The 8,637-nt window shown below is 42.6% G+C and overlaps 1 pseudogene; it reads right to left on the bottom strand.

Annotated features, from left to right (window-relative positions):
- Window positions 1-208: 208 nt before the first annotated feature.
- Window positions 209-2,867, bottom strand: LOC102254860 (annotated as a pseudogene).
- Between the last annotated feature and the right edge of the window lie 5,770 nt (window positions 2,868-8,637).

The raw sequence follows: 8,637 nt of genomic DNA, 5'->3' as shown, positions 1-8,637 counted from the left end.
AAATGCAAATATATTTTTCTTCCCTACATCATCACCTTAAAATTAACATATTTAAAAACAAGAGATGGAGGTAGACATAAAAGTCATATATAACCAGTTAAATCTCAGCTGTAAAGTATAAAACACCAATTGAATGCCTTTCACATGGTTTTTGTCTTTCTCTTCTATAAATTTTGATGTCACTTTTGCTCAAGAGATCTGAAGATCATCACCAGTGTGAAGTTGGGAGACTTGGGAAAAAAGATGGTCCTAGTGATATGTTGACAGCTTCCAGGTAAAGTCTGATGAAAAATTTTTATACATCTTTATACACCCAAAGAAAAATGGCATGTGGCATATCCACAAACCAATCCTGAGCCAGGAACATGGCAGAATTCAGGTTTGTGACACTTTCAAAGCCATAGAATAGAGTTAACGTTATGAGGAGCTGTGATGCAGTCCCTACCCAGATGGCTTTATTTCAGAAAGGATCTTCCGGGAAGATGAAATTGATCCTGGTCTTTCCGGTGATCAGATATGATATTTACTGGTTCATAATATCAATGAGAATGAATGTGTAGCCAGTTCATTCTAGGCATTTCTTCTACTACTTTGTCCATTCTTGTCCATAGCTGTCTTCCTAGTCATTTATCTTGTCCTTTTTCCATTTTACCAAAAGGTTAATGAGAGTTCTAGGTCTAAATCCACTCTGTGCACACATGGTGGCATAAACAACAAAAGCTCCCAGGGCTTGAGGCCAGTATGCAGGCAGAAGTACATGACAAGTTACTTGTTCACCAATCTGTCCATCTTCTCATGGTGAAGCTGCTGGTTTATGACGTCACTTTCAGTTTTAAAATAAAGCAATGAGGAATTATATCTGTGCCCAAATTGATGAACAAGATGTTGGATAGAATGAGCCCAACAATAATGTAGGTAAAAAAGGGGCAAATATTCTAGATCAGAGTGTAAGCAATAATCTTCTTTAGGTTGTCAATTATTAGGCAGCTTTCCTCCACCCTGTGACTAAAGATGCAAAGATGTCATTGTCTTTTAGTAAGACTGTGTACTTACATTTTTGACTGCATCAGAACCTGTGTACCTCATGGCAACCCCAATATGTGCCTTCTTTAGAGCTGGAGAATGGTTAATTCCATGCTTTGTCACAGCAACATCTGTATCCTGCCTCTGAGAGCCCATCCGACATCTGCTGGGGAGATGTCTGAGCAAGGATGATTTCTGAGTAGTTGGTTAAGAGATCATTCAAGTGTTCCTGACTTGTGTCCTTCAGCTCCATACTGGTCACCATAGTGGCTTTAGCAGCCTATTTGTTAACTTGCTCCACAGTAGTGTTGAGACATTTTTAAATGTCTTCTATTGCCTCATTGTTGGCTGAAATGATACCTACACTCTTGGCAATAGCTTTGGCTGTGAAGGGATGATTACCTGTAAACATAACAACATTGACCCCAGCACTCTGGCACAGTGGACTGAAGGGGATCAATCATTGACAAGAGCTCACAAAGCAGAAGTTGGAGGTCAGAAAGGTCATGGTATCTGTTCAATGAATAGGTTTCTGGAAACTCAATTGCTGGCAAGTAGAATGACAGAAACCAAGAATGTGGCTCCTCCAAGCCACCTAGCCATGTACACTCTATGGAAGGCCTTACCATGCCCTTGTCCAGATGCTTATTCCAGGACATTGATAAAGATGGTGCTACACTTCTCTAAGATCTCATGGTCATGAGGAAGCACTTGTCATTGATGTCATCCATCTCATGTATGGGGTGCTGAAAGTTGTTGGTAGAATCAAAAGGGATTTCAAATACTTTGAAGTTTCATTTCCTAATTTTTATCACATCACCCAAAATGATCTCTGAGAATTTCCAAGGGCATTTCCGGAGGCATCTCCAACCACAACTTTCTCAATGATGGGAACACTTTCCTGTCCTTGTTTGAACTCAACTTGATTATACAGTGTTATTATCTTAAATAAGGAGGCCCAGATTCCAGAGCTTCAGGCCAAGAATTGGTTTGTCTCTTCTTCATGTGTGTCAGCTACGTAGATCTGATGATCAAGCCACAGATGGGTTCTGTTGTGAGTCCAAGTGTCAATTTTGTCACTTGGACTGACTGAGGGTCTCCATTGCTTCAGGTTCTTCACCAGACTTTTCTTCTTGGCCATCCATTTCTTGTCATTAATGAGTGTCAGTGACAATGATCTGGAGGTACATGGGCCACAATAATGCCAAGGAAGAAGATGGTAGAGTCCAGGACATACTAATAGATTCTGATGACGAAGAAAAAATATGCTGGTGAAGAAACAACTCCTACCACAATACAAACAAAGTACTCAATCTCAATGGCAATGGGTGTCTTTTCATTTCCTATTCTTTTTTTTATTGTTGACACTATTACAGATGTCTTCTTGAAACCAGTGAGGCAATCTGTCCAGTGATGGTGTGATTGCTGGTGTTGGTGACCATGTTAGTTGCTGTGCCTTTTTAATGATTGTAGGAGAGAAACCAGTGATTTTTGTTTCAAGGATATTACCATGAGTAAAATCACAGGAGCAGGATTGGAACTTAGACTTCCCAGTAAGAGATAAATTATCTACTCTATTCCCTGAGAAGCCAGTCACATGACACCCCTAGGAATTTGGTCTTTCCTTTTAATCTCCATTATGTTCCTGGCCTTTAACTGCTCTGCAGGGATTGTATTCTCTTTTGCATCTCAGATGATAAGAGTTTGGAGAGAAATAATTTATTGAATCTGATCATGATGTTGGTGCGTTTCATCTCTTGGTAATAAACAAAGATTCTCATAACCAGAACAAGCACAGAGCCCAAATATATACTTATCACGATCATGATGTTGGTGCGTTTCATCTCTTGGTAATAAAGATTCCCATAACCAGAACAAGCACAGAACCCAAATATATACTTATCATTGGAGTACTAAATCCCAAATGCAACCCAGCCCAGGGCAGACTGAAGGATGAAGAACGCTTGCAACCACCTTGGATTACTAAGGTGGAACTTGCTAATTTATGATGTTTCTTTGAGAGACCTGAGGGTCTGGCATTGTCTTGAGCCAAGAGTTGTGTAGTTCTCATTCTGGAAAGACTCATATCATTTGAACCATAATTCTCCTCCAGTTCCTTATTGCTCAAGTTTTGGTTATTCAGGTTAATGCTTTCTTGTTTCTCTTTTTAGAGATTCTTTATGAGTTTCAAGCAGTCGTTCTTTAGGCCTCTCTATTTCTCTTAGCCATTCCTTTGGGTGTTTTCTCTGTCTTTATTCACACTGAGCTGCAAAGAGTAAATTTTTGACACCGTCTTGCCAAAATGATGCTGAGGACCTGCATGCTGGTAGAGTGGGATGGGTTTCAGGGTCCTGGGCCACAGGAAGGCACCATTCCAAGGTCTGAACCATAATAAGAGCCAGGGCCTATGTGTCCAGGTGTGGGACCTTGAAATAGGGGAGCTGAAGGGCCAGTGTCAGCCCAGGCCCTCTGCTGGCATCAGGCAACCCAGTGGGTTCAGTGCCTACTCCTGGTTTTCCCTTATTTCTGTTCATTTTTCTAATTTACTTTACCAGATTGAAAGCTTCCTGAGGGCAGAGCCTGCATCTGTTTCATCACCGTATTCTCATAAGGTGGGAATACAAAATAATATTTGTTCAATGACTAAATGACCTCACAATTTGGGGCCTGTGTGTTTGTGGCCACCACTTGGCAAAGTAATGTGGCCACTGATTGGAAGCAATAAAGCCTGCTTGAATGGGCTTCATAAGGGGAGGAGCTTGAACCAGGTCAGCAGTTCTCAGATGGAGCCCCTAGAAAGCCCTGCAGACAACAGGTACACAAGTCAGTCTAAGCCACAGTTTCTGCATCTATAAAGTCAAGATAAAAACAGAACAACAGTATTTACCTCTTGGGTTGCTATGATTAAATTAGATAATGCATATAGTGCACTTAAAACTATTCCCAGTACATAGTGAGCACTCAAATTTAGTCATTAGTATTATAGTAACCATAATAAGTAATGTCACATGGAGACTACAGAAACTGTAGCTGTATTTAATTCTACTTGTCAAACTACTAACTGCCTATGACACATGAAACATTGTGGAGGAGGAAAAACATTTGCGTGATTTAACATGACTAGGTAATCCAAGGTGGTCAGCCACCAGCATCATCACCACTGTCCCTGCAAAAAGGCTACTTATTATAGTTCACGGTGACTTTTGGTAGTTATTGACTTTGGAAGATTCATATAGTGGTCTTTCAGGCATTTTCTCAAGAGAAATAAATATATGCATTGCCCCTTATGGAGCTCTTTGAAGGAAGGGAACATGTCTCATTCATCTCATTACTCGCATAGCTAGCACAGTGCATGACATTCAGGAGGTGTTATATATACTTTTTGAATGAATGGATGAATAACTGAATGAATGAATCCTATTCATGGAAGGCATTGACATTGGTTCAAAATGATTCAGAATCAGTGGTGATTTAGCAATGATGGAATTGAACCCATGAGCTTCCTGAGACCTTTCATACTCAAAAGTTCTAATTATGTTATAGTGCATCCTGTAACTAACAACCTTATCCCCACTGAAACCCATTCCAAATTTGGATCTAGCAGCTGCCTCCACAGTGAGGGGAGAATGAACCACCAGGCTTGTCTTAATTAAAAGTCATTCAATCTGGGCTTTGGAGGGATATAGTCTGATGTAACCCCCATCAACTTCATTAACAATGCCACAAACAATTTTAAGTGTTGAGCCAATGCAACTTATCAAGGGACCTTAGCTGCTGTGACACCATGACCTGGCTTGATGCCCTCAGCCAAAGCCAAGTGTTGGGTGGATAGCTTAGCTCTCTCAGCGGTCTGCCTGGCCTACTCTGATGGTATGTGTCAGGGCAGCAAGAATGCATTGCCTAAGCTAGGAATGTGGACCATCTCTGAGAGCCAGAGGAGGAGGGGAACAGAGGGAGGAAGCTCTGATTCTGATGGTGGAATGAAAGAACAGGTTGTTCAGAGGGACATGTAAACAGTTCTTGGCTCCAGCGTCCCTGCTGTCATCCACAGTTATTCACAGTCAATCTATCTTGGGGATTGTTCTGGGTCAGAAATAGGGTGAAGCTAAACCAGAAACAGATAACAGGGCACATTCCAGATCTAGCGTGCATAGGTGTAAACTTGGCCTTGGAATAAAGTGGGTGTGCTCTGACCCTAAGGGAGACACTTATCCTAATCTTTGAATAGAAGTCTACTTATCTCAGGGACACCTTCAGAGTTCATCTTCTCAAAAAGACACATCCTGATTGACTGGTTGAAAGGACAAGTCCTCTTTTTTTTTCCCATACGAATCTTTCCCCAACCAGGTAAAAATCCCCACCAATAAACTAATTTTTGTTCCTTTGTTGATTCCTTTTAATTAATTAAAAAAATTTAAATTTAAAAATAGGAACAGATTTACCTTACTGCGCTGGAATTTGAGCTTGAAAGGCAGGGCCCCAGGGCTTTGAAATGTTTTGCAGAAAAGGCAATGGTGTGTGGAACTCCTCTGTTACCAAGCACCTTTCCCAGTGGAGGGAAGAAATCCATTTCTCCACAGTGACTCATCCCACAGGTGATAAAGTGGCTGTGGTCTAAGCCTCTGATGCTGTGGGTGTGATAGTATGAAGAATATGCTACTTTCCCTCTTTGCTCAGCCACCCTAGCCTTCTGGCATTCCTAGAATATATGAGGCTTTTTCCTGCCTAGAGACTTCACTTCCCCAGTGTTTGCACCACTGGCTCTTTTTCATGCTTCAGCTCGTTGCTCAAGGTCAGCTTCTCAGAGAGGCCTTCCTTGACCGCTCAATGTCTAAAGTAGGTGTTCCAGCTTCACCTCTCCCAGTATGCTCTAGGACAGCCCTCTTGTTCTTTTCTTTATGTCCCTCTTAACAACTCCAATTGCATTTATGTTTATTCAGTTGTTTATTGTCTTTAGAGTGTGAGCTGTGTGATGGCAAGCCTGTTGTGTTCACTGTTATATTTTCACATCACAGAAAAGACCTAGCATACTTCAAATATTTGAGTCTCTATTATGTGTACTTAAGTACCTTGGTGATTTCTGGGAATGTGAGTTGAACATGGTTTCTTTTTCTTTTCTTTTCTTTTTCTTTTTACAACTGTGAACAACACAAATTTATTATCTCACAGTTTTTAAGAGTCCAATACACTTTACCTATGTCCTCTGTTGAGGGTCTCAAAGGTTGAAAAATATCAAGATGTCAATTGAGCTATGTTCTCATCAGAAGGTTCTGGGGAAGAAACTGCTTCCAAGCCCATTAGAATTCCTGGCAGAAACAGTTCTTATGTGGTTGTAGGACTAAGATCTCCATTTTCTTCCTGTGGGTAACTGGCCAAGGGTCATTCTCAGTTCAAGGGTCACTCATATTTCTCATCTTGTGGCCCATTGGCTTAGCCTCCCCAGTCACTTGAGCTAGGCACTCTAGGTATGCCCCTGTGTGGGCTGTTTGCACAGTTTTGTTGTAATTGAGCCTTGATTGCTGTTGGCATCACTGGGAGGAATTGACCCCCAAGCCAACTGGCTGTGATGAACACGGTTTTTTAAAGCATATGGTCTAGTTAGGAAGATAGAAATGTTGTCAGTAGCACTTGTGAGAAGGGCTTTGAAAGAGGGAGAACATGGTGCTGTGGGTGAAACACCCAGACAGGCCTGTGGAAGTTAGAAGAGGGTTTCTCCTGGAACACCTAGAACTGCAACCTGAAAGAAGCAGAAATTAACCAAAGGAGGGATAGAGATCTGGGCAGAGGGGCCAGCCTGTGCAGAGGCCTGGAGGTGTCGAAGAGGATGGCATTTCTGAGGACCTGGGAGCTGTTTAGTAGGGATGAGAGGGCAGGCAGCAAGAGATGAAGACAGAGTGGAGACACAGCAGTGGCTAGAACACACCATGGGGAAGTCACACTAAATTTATTCTGTAGGAAATGAGAGTTACTGAAGAGTTATAAGAAATCATCAAAAGCAGGCAGTTCCGGGTCACTGAACTGAGGCAGCTTCATGCCTGGGAGCTGGACAGTCTAGTCTGGGTTTGTGTGGTTCCCAGGAGTCCTGAGGGCAAAGTGGAAACCTGTCAAGTTGGAAGAGATAGGCAAGATTTAGGATCTAAACTAGAAAGGGAGGGGTCATTCAAGGCCTGAGGTCCATGCCAATCACCAGGCTTTACCCAAGCACAGAATACAGAGTTCCAGCCTGGGATGAGTTCGGGATGAAGACCAGAATTTAGACCAGAATACTTAGAACACATTGTGGATCATGGAATAGTCTGTTAAGCTCTGCTCCTGGGTAACTGGGGTGTGATGATTGAGCCCAGGGTCTAAGTGCTTTGGGATTAATCTCTCTCTCTGCGTCTCTTTCTGCAGGCACCAAAGGTCTGCATGGGAGGGTAAACAGCAGCGGGAGTCTGCCTTTTCAGGGGACCCTTGCTGCTCTCCTAGAAACTCTTGGGACAACAATAAGAATTCTAAGCAGGTGGCCTCTTCTTTCACAAAGCCTTTGATGCAGCAAAATACAGCATGATATATGTGGACAGCCCTCAGAGGATGTATACTGGGATTTGGTCTGCATAGTTTCAGCATTTGTCAAGGCAGTGGAATCAGATACCAGTCATGTCTACATGATGCCAACTACTCAGATGGCAAAGAACAATCCATTTGTCACTTTGACCCACTCACATTATAGAGAGCAGAAATTCTCTAACTTTCAGAATCTGAGACATGGTAGTGACTGGCTTCATTGTGTTTTCTTTCCCCTGAAACTGCAATGGCTAGAAATCATTTTTTTTGGTAGCTGAATGGATTCATACTTAGCATCAGACAAAAGAACTTGGAACCCCACGGGTGGCTAAGGGAGAGCTGGGTGAGCCAGTGCAATCGCAGTCACCTTTTCACAGACTCCAGACCCACAGGCCATGCCCTCAGTGCCACATTTCAGAGAGCACCTAATGAATAACTACATTGGGCAACAAGACCCTGGATGATGGGGTGTATGGAAACCTGGAGGTGTCCTTAATTTTCAAAAGCGTGGTGAATGTTTGGAACTCACATCAAGCGTGATCACTTCTATATGTGCCAGAGCACCCATGGAAAAAACAAAACTGGGGTCACAATGGGGAAAATGCACAGACCTCAGCAGGGAGAGAGGCAGGCCTGGCCACTGGCCAGTGCCTCAGACAAATAAAAAAAGAAAACATCAAAACCTTAATGGGTGGGTGGAGGATGAGTTGGTCTTTTCTGCTGTTCTTTTTCCATCCACAGAATTGCAAAATAATTGGATGAAAGGAGTTTTGTAGATGTTATGGATTTGGAATTTTAGGAAAAAATGTGACAGGACTCCTTGTAAATTTCAATTTGCAATGTTTGCAGATTATTTTGGGAGGCACTGTAGTTAGTTCCCTGCTGGAGAACTGGCCAGAGGTCAGAGGGAGGGGTGGTAGCAGTCTCAAAGTTTGTTGCCAATATCAGTGAGTGCTGTGGGGGTGGACTGGCTGGGTATTTGCAGGCTGAACCATTGAAGAGCAGAGCATCACTTCTGCCCAACCTCCTCTCTAAGTCATGAGTAGATTCTGGAATAGGAGGTGCTGG

This window comes from Myotis brandtii, unplaced genomic scaffold, assembly GCF_000412655.1.
Source record: "Myotis brandtii unplaced genomic scaffold, ASM41265v1 scaffold79, whole genome shotgun sequence".
Classification (NCBI taxonomy): domain Eukaryota; kingdom Metazoa; phylum Chordata; class Mammalia; order Chiroptera; family Vespertilionidae; genus Myotis; species Myotis brandtii.
This window is presented reverse-complemented; position numbering and strand designations above follow the sequence as displayed.